Source organism: Serinus canaria, chromosome 4 (assembly GCF_022539315.1).
Source record: "Serinus canaria isolate serCan28SL12 chromosome 4, serCan2020, whole genome shotgun sequence".
Taxonomy (NCBI): Eukaryota; Metazoa; Chordata; class Aves; order Passeriformes; family Fringillidae; genus Serinus; species Serinus canaria.
Genome location: NC_066317.1, coordinates 43,871,609 through 43,884,600, shown reverse-complemented (window position 1 = coordinate 43,884,600; position 12,992 = coordinate 43,871,609). Strand labels below are relative to the sequence as shown.

Sequence of the window (12,992 nt, the reverse complement as noted above, 5' to 3'; positions counted from 1 at the left end):
GAAAGGTACCTGCAAAGTACTGTGCCTTCAGTACAGTGAGGTAGAAGTAATTCCTTCCTTATGCTTTTTAAGGTATTGGTTGGATGTTTTTCCAAGCAATCCCTTGTATGAGTAGTATGTGCAACCCAATTGGACATGAGATGACATTAAAACAGTGATTTAAGTGGTATTTGACCCTACTTTAGGTAAATTAAGCACAATGATTCTGATTCAAGGTCTTCAGAAATCAACAGCAGTATAAACAAAGTAAAGCACGACCAACCCAGATTAGGGAACATACAGTGGATCTAAAAATTACTACCTATGTGCTGGAAATCTGAAGCCAAGCCCCATTTTTACAGGCCCTAGGCAAATACCCCACAAAAAAGTAGTTAACCCAAAGGATGTAGTCGTATTCCAAGGGAAATAATGACTTTCTGGCTGTTTCTCCTCTTTTTCTTTGAAGGTAGGTGCTAGTTACCCAGCTATTGTAACTTTGCAAAGATACATGGAGCAAAGGCAAATAAAATTAATTGGAGAAAGATTAGATTGGGCAAATAAGAGTCATACTTAAGAAAATCATAATATTCTTGAAAACTATTTGTTCTACCAAGAAACTTAAATATCATTTCTTCTAGGGGAAAAAAACCCCAACAAAAAAAGGAAATATCCAGCCGTATTTGAAATTTTCAAATGGCTTTTGAAAACCTTAGCTGATAATGTTTGAGTTTCTTCTGCCTTGGTTAAGAAATAATGCTCAGAACTAACTATGATTTGTTTTGTTTCAGGTTTTCATTGTTGTTAAGTAGAATTTTGGGGCTCTAGTGAGATAGTTCTGGCAGAGAGATTTTTAAATAGAAAAATCCTCAGCATCACTGCAGTAAAACAGACACTAATCCTTGTTTGTGCAACAGAGTGGTGGGCAAAAGTTGGTTTTGAATTTTTTTTTTTAGTTAGGAGTGGTCAAAAAGCTGCATTTGCAGCTTGGTCTCAAAAGTTAGTTATGGTGAGCTGAACAGGGCTAGACTGTCAGCAGTACTGTGGCCAGGAGGACAGGGACAGTGATTGTCCCCCTGTACCTGGCACTGCTGCCACACCTTGAGTGCTGTGTCCAGTTCTGGGCCCCTCACTGCAAGAAGGGGTGCTGGCACAAGTCCAGAGTAGGGCAACAGAGCTGGTGAAGGGTCTGGAACATAAGTCCTGCAAGAAGTAGCTGAGGGTACTAGAGTTCATCCCAGAGACCAGTCTTTCCAAAAGGAAAAGAATTTTAAATGAACAAGATTTATTTTAGATTCTTTCTTTTGGCAAAGGCAAGAATTCTAGCATTTTTATGAAATGTGTTAAATGCAGTGACTTCTGCTGCACAAAACCAGTTTTTAGCTGTCTAAATAAGCTGCTAATTAACAAACAGTCAAATGCTCATTGGGATTTCCCTTCAGTTCAGCATGAAATCTGAATTCTGCTTCATAGCCTTATACTATGGCAATTGCCAGTGGATAAGGAAAAGACTGAGGACTGCCTAGACTTTACTTAAGTCTTTGACACTGTTTCCCACAGGCTTCTCCTGGAGAAACTGTCTGCTCATGGTTTGGAGAGGTGCACTGTGTTCCTGGCTGAAAAGCCGTCTGCATGCCAGGCCCAGAGAGTGGAGGTGAACAGAGTGACATCCATTTGTAGCCAGTCCCTAGTGGGGTTCCCCAGGGCTGGGGGAAGTTTGATTTCAATCAAACTGGGACAAGTTTGATTTCATGTTTTGATCTATGCTCTGGGGATAGGGGTCTGTCTCTTCTCCAAGAAACAAGCAATAGAATGAGAAAATGGCCTCAAGTGGCCTGAAGGGAGGTATAAATTGGCTGTAGGGAAAACTTTTCCTTACTGAAAGGGTGGTCAAGCATTGGAACAGGCTGCCCCAAGATGTGGTGGACTCACCTTCTATGGAGGGGTCTAAACCACATGTAGGTGTGCCAGTTAGGAACGTGGTTTAGTGGTAGCCTTAGCAGTGCTGGGTTAACAGCTGGACTTGATCTCAAAAGTCTTTTCCAACCTAAATGATTCTCTGGTTCTATGTCCTCATTTTTGGTTCAATTGCAGTTTTGTAGGTGTCTGTCCACTTTGTCAAGAGATCCCTGAGGAACTCTCTCCTGCTGGGTGATTTTGGATTTGGGGCAGTGAACCAGAACCCAGAGATGCTGGTCCCCTTTCCTCTTTCCCAGTTACCAGAATGCTAGTTTGTCTGTGGTGCTGAGAAGTCTCTTGTCATCTCCAAAAACAGCTGTGTCTTAAAAAAAGCCAGAGACTACTGGTTTTCAGTAGATCCAATGACACTTACGAGATTTGTCTGTATGAGATTTCTCTCACTTTGATGAGGATGATGATGGCAGCAATTCTTGCCTTTAAAATACAAATGACAAAGATGGACCTCTGGAGTTAAAGGTAGAGTGTATAAAAGGAATGAAAGTTTAGAACAGATTTTATCTAAAGAGATAAATCTCAGCTAGGGGAGGTCGAGCTAAGTTTCCAAATGTGACAGAACTGACAGCCATGACCATCAGATGATCTGGGAAGAAAATCTAGGACCTGGCTGAAGATCAGCAAGCACAGTATTGCTTACAAAAAGGAAGAAAAAGACATTCACCAAGTATAGACAATTAAGCTACCTCAATAGTACATTAGGGATGTAGAACACATTTTTGAGTGAAAAACTAATGAGAGACATGAAGCTAACATGAATACCGTAATGCATAACCCTTCAATTTACCAAACATAGACTAAAGTCAACCTAACTAAATCTGCTTTTGTTCTTGTAATGGAAATTATATTCTGCAGACAGGCAATGCTCAGATTCTCATCTCTTAGGACTCGAGTAAAGCAGATGATATAATGAGCCAAATGGAGAATTATGACTAAAACAGAGTAAGATGGAATTGCTAAAAAGTTGTCAGGTCCAAAAGATCCTGTTAAAAGCCTATGGAAATGGATCACGAGATAGGAAGAGCTTCTTGTCTGGAAACACACTTCATATGCATTTTCTGAGGATCAGCTTTAGTACTAATTTTAGTTGATATTTTCATCAGTGACCCTGGCACAAAAAGACAGGAAATTGATCTTTTGGTTTGGCAGCAAGTAAGAAAGTGATGTCAATAAACTGAGGAGAAGAATGTCAGACAGAAAGAAACCGACCTGCGTGACTACTGGGATAGTAGAAATGGAAGAATTGTAGTCATGCAAGTGTCAAACTATGTACATCTATTGAGAAAAAATATTGCTAGATCCTGAGAGTTTATTAATGGGAAGTGACAGAAGATGAGAAAGAACAGGAAGTTATAAAAAAAACCCCTGATATAAGCCTAGACTTTTTTTTCCTTTTGAGATAAGGAATTACTCATTGTGCTATACATGACTGGTGAACAGAGTCACACAATAGACAGTTCTGGTCAGGTTATTTGTAAAAAAAGAGGAAGTTTAACTAACTGAAGGAAGAAAAGGATAATTTGGAACAGATTTACCACACAACAAGAACTGGAGAAATGCTTGCTCCCCCACTGTCTTGCCAAAATGTGGATGGAGAGGGGACATGATTGCCCTATGTAAGTGATTTATGAGAACAGATAGCAAGTGACACATAAGAAAAATTATGAAGTAAATGGGTAAAAGAAATTTAGATTAGGAGAATACTTCTGAGAATCTGATGTGACATTATGGGATGGTTTCTGAGAAACAGTGGGAGGGTTTACATGCTGTCAAACAGTGCTTGTTAATGCCAGGACAGGGATTACCCGACATGCTAAGCTGGTATAGCATGGGACTGGATTCAGTCTGAAGAACAGAAAACAGGTAATCAGTAGGAAACAAGTTAGTAAACAGAAGAATAATTGACAAACTGCTACCTAAACTTTTCAACTGTCGAGTCTCAGTCACCCCTTAGTCTCAGTCATTGTTGCACAGTGAATGTTTCAGTGTCTCTCATCTCAGCAGGGTGATGAAGGAATGGTTGCAAAGGCACAAGGACCACAACTGAAATATCCCTCAGGTCCTTGGAAAAAATGCAAACTCACGTAGGGAAGAAGACTTGGGAGAAGTGTGAGGGGAAGGAGGGGGAGCAACTTCTTCCTTTGAAAGACAGCAGGAATAAGGCATCCTAAACCTTTGCTAAGGTTAGGATACCCAGCACACTGGCAGGACTGACAGAGAAAGTAGCTGCTGTCAGTGCAGCAAAATATCCATCCTCACCTTGTGGAGCCATAGAGAGGCATGTTAGCCACTACTTCCATGGTTGCCAAAATTGGGTGGGGAGAGAAATCAGCAAAATCCAAGTTTAGTCACCTTGAGCTTTCTCTAGTAGCACTCCAGAGAGGAAGTGCTCATGGCTGCTGCTCTGCCTCTGCAAACCATGCATGGCACTGGGGAACTTCCCAGAGACTGTGACTATTTAAACCATTACCTTTTGCTTTTCACTCCTAAATGGCTGTTCTGCCATTCTCACTGCTTTAGCTGGGTTGGGCATGTTCCACTCCAGGTGGATCCAGTGAAGGACAGAACAGGCCATGTCTTTATACCTTTGGTGATTGCTCTAAGTGGGAAAAGACCAGTTGAGCTGAAGTTGAATCCTCTCATGGGAAATAAGCTTATTACTACTGATAAATTTTTTGTTGAAGACCATTTTATTAGTTTTTAAAATCCATACACAAGAAACTGGCGAAACCTCAGTATAAACAGCCCTGTGTAAATGGCCATTCCAAATACTTCTCTGAGACATTTGACATCTCTCTAATAATATTTTTTGTAATTGTTTCAGAAGGAAAGTGTGCAGCATAACAACCTGTAAACAGTTCATACATAGTCGTGCCTTCCACGTGTTAACTGCTGGGGAACAGTTTCAGAGTGCTTCACATTTTAAATTGTTACTTATTTGCCATGCCAGTTAGTGACCAAGGTAGCATATGTGGAATGAGTTTGCAGTTTCTATTACTGTTAGTTAAAATTTTCCAGCGAAACATTTTCTCAGATTAAAAGAAAAAGAAAAGTTACCCATCAATCAGGAAGGCAATGCTTTGTAGAAGAGTATTTATTCAGATAATTTGACAAAGCATGGGTAAGTTTTTATGAGAAGCATTTTCCAAATATGCATGAAGACAGCACTGGTGGTTTTTCTGTATTTCCAGAATAGCTCTGCCATGGGACTAGTCCCCACATGCCTCTGATCTGGTTGTTCCTTGTTGTGGAACAGAGGAAACTGATTTTGGGAAATCCATTTTTTGTCAAAGGTCAGCTCCTGGCTCCATAGCAATAGCCTTCTGCCATGTGTCTGTGGCTGCAGTTAAAAAACTTCCAAATTCCTACTGAATCAGCAACCAGGACCTTGCAGTTCTGGCTTCCAACCCTCCTCACATAAAAACATGGTATGCAAAATTAGTAATGATATATGCATATTAGAGAAAATCAAGTTTTTCTTGAGAATCTACAGTAATTTCCAACTTCTAAAAACAGATCGGTTCAGAAAAACGTTATTACTTTTTCATCATGAATAAAAATATTTTGCCTCAGCTTTATGGTATTTATTTTTTCCTAAAGTAGTTAAAAGTCATTAGAATTGATGCTTGATGTTTGAGTCACTTCAGCCCTGGCTAAGAAATAATGCTCAAAACCAACTTGGTTTTGTTTTGTTTCAGTTTGTTCTGTGTTGCTTAGTAGACTTTTGGGGCTTTAGTGAGATAGTTCCAGCAGAGAGGTTTTTAAATGGAAAAATGCTCAGCATCATTTCAGTTAAACAAACACTAACCCTTGTTTGTGCAACACAGTGGTAGGCAGAAGTTGGCTTTGAATAATTTTTAGTTATGAGTGGCCACAAAGCTGCATTTGCAGCTTGGTTTTAAAAGTTAATTTGAGCTGAACAAAGCTAGACTGCTACCACTATCTTTAACATTACTGTACAACACTGCAGTGTGAATTTTCCAAGGGGTCCTAATTCCCTTTGAGAAAATTTGAGCTGTCAATTCTCAGTACTTTTGAAAGAAACCAGCCCAATAGTGTGTCATTTAGTTACACGGTAATTATGTATGCACTAGTATGCGAAAAAATGACCACACACTGGATAAATAGTTAACTACATGTTAGAAAGATAAAGATCTCATTAGAAATAAAAAGGGAGGCAAAACATAATAGGATCTAAAATACTTAGGTAAAGACAGAGAGAGAGTTTATCAGCTTGATCCAATAAGGGACTTAAATACCTAAGGCAAGGTTTATGGAGAATTCAGGTTCCTAAGTCAAAAAATGAGATTGCAGCTTATGCAGCTGCTGCCTCACCCAGGAGTGCCTAAAATCACCAGGCTCTTTCTTGATTGTAATCTGTATCTTTAGAGTGTCTCGGATTTTACTTTTGTGCACAGTCAGTGTGCAGCAGCTAGAGCAGTTTAGGCACTTATTTCACATTCATCCAATTGCAGTCCTCAGCTGAAAAGTTCAAGGATATTATTCTGTCAGTGTACACAGGCCACACCAGGCACAGATTAACATTCTGAAATTCTTAGTTTGTTGTATTTGCTTGCTTTTAACACGAAAGACGGAGTGGTGGAATAACCTTTTATTTAACACTCTCTCTGTTAGATTATTGATATGAGGATAATTCTTGAACATCATTTCTGTTCCTACAGACAACAGAATTCTTTGCTTCATTGTGGTGTTGACTTTTAACAGGAACAGGGCAGGATCATCTTTGTTTTTAATATCCCTGTCTCTTGCTGGGTAGGATCCCTTTTCTGCCCTGTGTTGATTTGCATCTTTTTGCGTTTAATGGGGAAACACAGACAATGGGTTGCTGTATAGGAGGTGCTTGTTTTCTCATTTCCTTCTGTTATCCTTGCTGTGACAGAACACTGTAAGCCCTGCTCCTCATTCCTTTTTTTTTTTTTTTTAACAGAATGGTAATTGGATCCTACAGTTAGGAGGACTCTAAGCTGTAAATTTTAAGCACGCTGTGTTATGTGTGTTGTGGCCTGACTTAAGTTTCTAAGGAACTGCAATAATGCTGCTGCATTTCTGGGGTTTGGTAAGTCTGGTAATTATACTTTGAAACTAGAACTGACTATCCTGGAAACACTAAAAAGTGGAGTCTCTCATTTCCCTGTTTTCCTGTTCATCGTATTTTTTCTTTTTCCCTATGTGATAATATGTGGTTGTAGATTCTAAAGCATAGCTGAATGCTTCTACATGTGCAAGGCAACAAACTTAAAAATGTGATCAAGAAGGTCTTATTTTAAGTTATTCCAGCTTTAAAAAGTAACTTAACTCCAGATATGACATGAATCATATTTGTCTTTTCTTCAGGAAGAGAAACCTTGGACTGATCAGACTCTTTTTTCAGCCATTGTTGCTTGGTAGGAGAGGTGCATATAATCGACAGATTTATAAAATAGCTAAGTATTCACCGGCAAATGTGCTCCTATTAATATAAATTGTAATTGTTCAATGAGCAATGCACTTACAGTGTGAAGTACTAAATTTAAAGAGATAAAGTGCAGGAGCTCTTAGTGCAGGACTGTAACTGAATAATGAACAGAAACTGAAATAATAGCAAAGGAAGTACTGAAAAGGCTTCAACTGAAGAAAGCTTTTTTTTTTTTAAATTAAACTTGCTCAATAAGGAAGTGTGCGAAAAACAAATAAGTCAGCATTTTTAATGTTTATCAGTATGTTTTCCTTCAGCTGAAAGTTGTTGGCTAACAGTCATGTTGAATATCTCACAATTTTTTTCTGAATTTTTATGTATTCACTCTACAGAAAAAGTATAGGCTGATTGTTTAAAAAATAATGTATAGCAAAAGAAAAGGTAATGATTTTGGACATGTGTTCTATATTCTAACTTGGTATTTAAAGAACAATTTATGTTGGTATCTGTTTATATATTCTCTAATATTTTCTAATATATTCCCTGATAAAATATATATATTCTCTAATATAGAGCTGAATGTTTTGCATCTCTTTATGATCGTCCTCTGAGATAAATAATATTGAGATACATTTGGTGTTGAATATAGTTTGCCAAATAGGAGCAGTCTCTTTGAATTTTTAATAATTATTGCTCTTCATTCTTGTACAAGTAAAAAACGGGGAAATTACAGTTATTGCATCATATTTGCATAAAGGTATGCCTGCATTGTAAAATCAAATCTTCAACCAAAGTAGAAGGAAGGAAAAAAGCTTATTTTGCTTGATATCTAGCCTCTTGGAAAAAAACCTTTCATTTCTGGGTGGTCAATAATAAATGCACAATTAAATTCAGAGTTTAGGTCAATTAAAATACATTTTAAGAAATGTATGTATAAATCAGAAAATACTTGCAGCCTACTTATAGTGGTAACTGGAGGGAAAAGCCCTTCATTTGTTATTACTGAATTGGACTGCTGCTAGTATTAGATAAATTGCTGAGTCTAAATAAATCTAGATAATGATAAAATAGTTAGCAATCTTTTAAAATTCTGATGGAGTTGTTAAAGTTATAAAATTTGTGTTTACTTATTCTTCTTAGGTTTGCTCTTTGGGATCAGAAGAGCAATTGCTCCTTGTGTTGTAGATATTTCTCATTTGTAGAGTTCCATAGAGTTTTTGCATGTATATCCACTTTTTCCTTGTCTGACTGCTGTCCTTCCTTCAGAGGTTTTAGAGCACTGGGCAAATATTTTGTATCAAAGAGAATAGGAAATACATGATTTTTCTCCAAAACTCTGTACATAGTACTCTCTACTCAATAGTGTTATGTAAAGAACATAAGCAGTCAACAAAAAGCAGTTACTTTTATCACAGTGGCGGAAGACATCTAATTAAATCACCTTATTGACAATAGTTTACCTTTTAGTAGCAAAATTAATGTTACCATTTATTCTGACTTTTCAGTATTCTTTTTCTAATTTGGCTTCTACCTGCTACTGTAACCCATGTCCTGTTTGCTTCTTGAACATCAGCAGCATCACCCAGTAGCCTGTTGTGTGCTGTAGGCTGAGATATCACAACCACTTCTTTCCAACCTCTCCTACAAGGGTGCTACAGGAAATGTACCCCTTTATTTTACTTCTGCCAGAGACACCAGATGACAAGGTTCAATTGGGAGACCATTACTCTCCATTAGATGTTTTTTTTCAATGGAGCATGGGATCATACAGGAGAGAAGTGAGCACTCAGATTCTTCATTTCAGCATGACTGTGTAAAGAACATTGTGTTTCAGTCTTTCTCCCACCTATAGGTCTCTTTCACCATGTTTATAGAAGAAAATAATCGAGTATCTGGTCTTTGGGTGTTGTCCACAAAGACTCTATCTAGAGCTAAAAGAAGACTTCATTTATTTTTTTTTCCATTCATGAAAATGCAATGCAACATTTTTTAAAAAAAATGAAATGTATATTGAACATAATTTGTCCATGCAGTTGTAACAAGTTTCAGTCATACTGAGTCTAGGCTGACCAGTTATTCACAGGAGGTTCTGTGGTAAGTAGCCCATCCCAAAAGGATTCTGTGTGATGTGTTCTGTCCTTGCTATGCTATATATAACCATTACATTTTAGGGATCTTTTTAATGATTTGCATCCCTCAATTTCTGATTGCCTAGGAAAGGTTTCACAAGGGCTGAAAAACTGTGATAAGCCCATGCATATGAGAGTATTTTTAAAATCACATATTTTATTTATCTTCATATTTCTACCTCTAGTAAAAAAAAGAATACAGTTTTTTTTCAGTGAACAGCTTATCCTGCTGTTTTTCATGGGTTTGCTGATGTGCTGGATCTGTTTTACATTTGTGTTTGGCTATGCTGGTTTTGGTAGATCACGTGAGAGCCCTGCCTTACTTGCAGTTCGTGCTTGCCCTTCACTGGAGAGCTGCAAACCTGACGAGCTGTTGCCATCATTTTTCTTTGTGACATACTGTAGAGCCTTCTTGTTAGAAAGTAGTTGGGTTGTGTCCTGGGGCTCTCAGCTGTGGAGATTTGATGTATGACTCACTCTGTCAAGTTTCATGGTTCCTGTAATATTTCATCCTCCTGCTGGTACTGATTTAACACCTCAATTACTGGCCATAAAATTAAGCCAAAAGTTAACTATGTAGACTAGATGTAAATATTTATTATTAATTGTAGAAATAGAAGGTGCAACATGTTTTTCTTTGTTGTTTTTAAACATTGGATGGACTGCTGAGGGAGGCAGTGAAATCGCCATCTGTGGAAGTGTTCAACAAATGACTGGATGAGGCACTTAGTGCCATGATATAGTTGACAAGGTGGTGATCAGTCAAAGAGGTTGGACTTGATGATCTCAGAGATCTTTTCCAACTTGCATGATTCTGTGATTCATTAAAAAAATATTCTCAGAAGTTCGTTTTCTTGGTACCTGGATCACCCTAATAAAAATGGTTAACGGAAAACTGGTATTTACAGGACTAATTCCTGGGGGTAACAATCTCTCTAAAACCAGACTTTTTTAGTTCTGCAACACCATTAACAAAATTAATAGCCAGGTCAGTAATTGATTTCAGGCTTAAAAGCAGGTTATAATGATTGTAGGGCTGAGTCACATCTTAGACATTGTAGCTAAGTAAACTGTTCTGGTAAAGTAAACAGTAATACATCAGAACGAAAGGTTTCTGCTGATAAATTACAGCATAGCAGAGCTTGCCTGTCAAGAATGAGAAGCAAAGGCATCAGCCTATAGGGTTTTTTAATCCAGAAGTCTTTCTCATTGTAAAAGATTTACATAAGAAAAATACCAGGTATTTGTAGAGGGAAATTTGGGTAGAACAAGTAATTATTAGGAAGGAAGAAGCAAAGCTGAAGGTACATTTTTCAAAGACATCCTACATGTATATTTACATAATGGGACTGAGTATATTTATACTAATGGGACTGAGATGTCCCTCCTTTCCTTGAAGTCACCTTTTTGCCAGTGGTGTAAAGCTGGCAAGTCATGGATGTTGCTTCTTTCCTACTTTCTGGCATCACTTAAAGAAAAATACAGGTTGTGTTCAGATTGTACCATAGCTCAGATTTCCCTGTGTCTGCAGCCTTTTTGGGAGCACAGTGTTAACTGTAAGCAACCTCTGATCCTTCCTCTCCTGGCCCAGACAGAAGTATGTGAGTGATAATATGCATCAGTAAATTTGAAACAAGTCTTCAGTCTTGGTATGGCTTAATTTTGCAATTATGACCTCCTTTCTGTAGGTCCAAATAGAAAGATGTAATGCCCTTATCAGTTTTTACTGCAAATAACAGTTTCTTCTTGGAATGACTACATTAAGAAATCTCACTTTGAAATGACAATTTAAGAAATAACAATCCATATAGTTAGATTGATTGTTGTTTTGAAGTAAGGACTCGTACAATGTTGTCTTAGAAGTTCGAGTTACTTTATTTTTTTTTAATTTTAGTTTTCAGAATACTGGATTATACCTTCTCTTCCACTACTGTTTCTACTGCATATCTTATTCCTACAATTCTCATATTATTATTCTATTAAAATAAAATATATACTCGAAAATATATTTATGTACTCATGAACAAAATATTTACATATTAAATAACTAAATATATTTTTAAAAATTGCATTTCCATTAGCTTCTTTAAGAATTATCTGGAAAAAAAAGGAAGTTTTAAATGAAGAGAGTAATAAGTGCTTTAAATCTACAAAATAAAAAAAAAAATTACTACTTTTGCTTCTGTTAGGACTCTGTTGTAAAAGTGGTGTAGTGTGCTTTTCTGCATTCCAGAAATTTTCTGTGAGTCAACAGCTTGATTGATTGATTCATAATTTGTATTGTGTACCAGAAGGGTTGTTCAAATAAAAGCTGCTTGCTGCACTTAGAGATCAGGGGAAGGATGGGCAGGTGGAGTCACTGGTACCATGTGGGAGCTGCTGCATATTAGAGGTTATAGAAAAGGAAAGGATCTTCTGAACTTTTATAAAGTGCGTGAGCTTCCCTCTAGAGCAACTGGAGTAAGTGCCATTACTATTACCTGTGCTCAACTGTATTCCTGCTTTCAATGTGCTTTGCGAAGAGCACATCTCCACTGCTGTTTCTCCTGAAGTGGAGTTACCATCTTGTAGTTCCACTGCTTGGCTCCTGGAATTAGGATCAGGCCTTAGTAAGAAAGTCTGTGAAGGTGCTCAAGGGCAATTAAAAATTGTGAAGCAAAATCATGATGATTATTAAAAACTCCACTGTTATCATGAAAGGTGTTTGTGCTGAATGAGGTTAAGAAGTTCTTTTACTAAGGCAGCATCGAATTTCTGCTTTTTTTCATTGCAGATGGAACAAAAGATATTTTTTAATTTTTTCCCACTCAGTCAAGATGCAGACAAATATATACACAGATTATTAAAAATTTGGAATTACTTTTATTTCTTCAGGAACAATGGACATTTCATGTAAATTCAACTCTCAGTATTTTGTGTTTTAGGATGGTACCATTTGGGAATTTTAGAAGGGTTTACTGTGCCTGTTGTGCTTTACAAGCTCAAATCTCTGGCCAGAACATGTTTCTCATGATGAAGAAGAAGACTCACATATCTCCAGGCAGATGTTTTCCTGCAGGCTTGGCCCTTAGAAGAAAGGAATTTTAAATTCCTGCTTGACTTGGTAAATGTGCTGAGTGGGAGATATATTTATTCAGTGTTTAGTAAACTAGTTTGGAACAATGTTTCAGATGAGATAGAGAAAAAAATCATGATTTGAAATGATGTTTAGTTTTCCCACTAGAAAATTGGCAGTTAACAACTACATTATTTGTCAAAAAATCTTTCAAGCAAGAAACTAAAGTCAGCTCTATTTGCACAAAACTAATGGTCTAACATTGTAAACAATTTTTAATAATTTCTGTCATGCATAATACATCCCAGAAGCAACATACATTTGAATGCAAAACAAATTTACTTTTAGGAAAGTGAAAATAAACAAAAATAGAGATTTCTGCCAACCTTTCAAGTAATTATTTAGTATGAAAAGTTTGGCCATAAAGCTTTAAGACCTGCAT

General features: G+C 37.2%; 1 protein-coding gene across 1 annotated transcript in view; it reads left to right on the top strand.

Moving 5' to 3' along the window:
• The window catches only part of TRMT9B (tRNA methyltransferase 9B (putative)), a 113,819-nt gene that overhangs the window by 2,224 nt on the left and 98,603 nt on the right, over nucleotides 1–12,992 (top strand). Inside the window, exon 2 of the mRNA XM_050973871.1 lies at nucleotides 6,899–7,027. The gene's annotated coding sequence lies outside the window, so the exon portion shown is untranslated. The remainder of the gene's footprint in view (nucleotides 1–6,898; nucleotides 7,028–12,992) is intronic.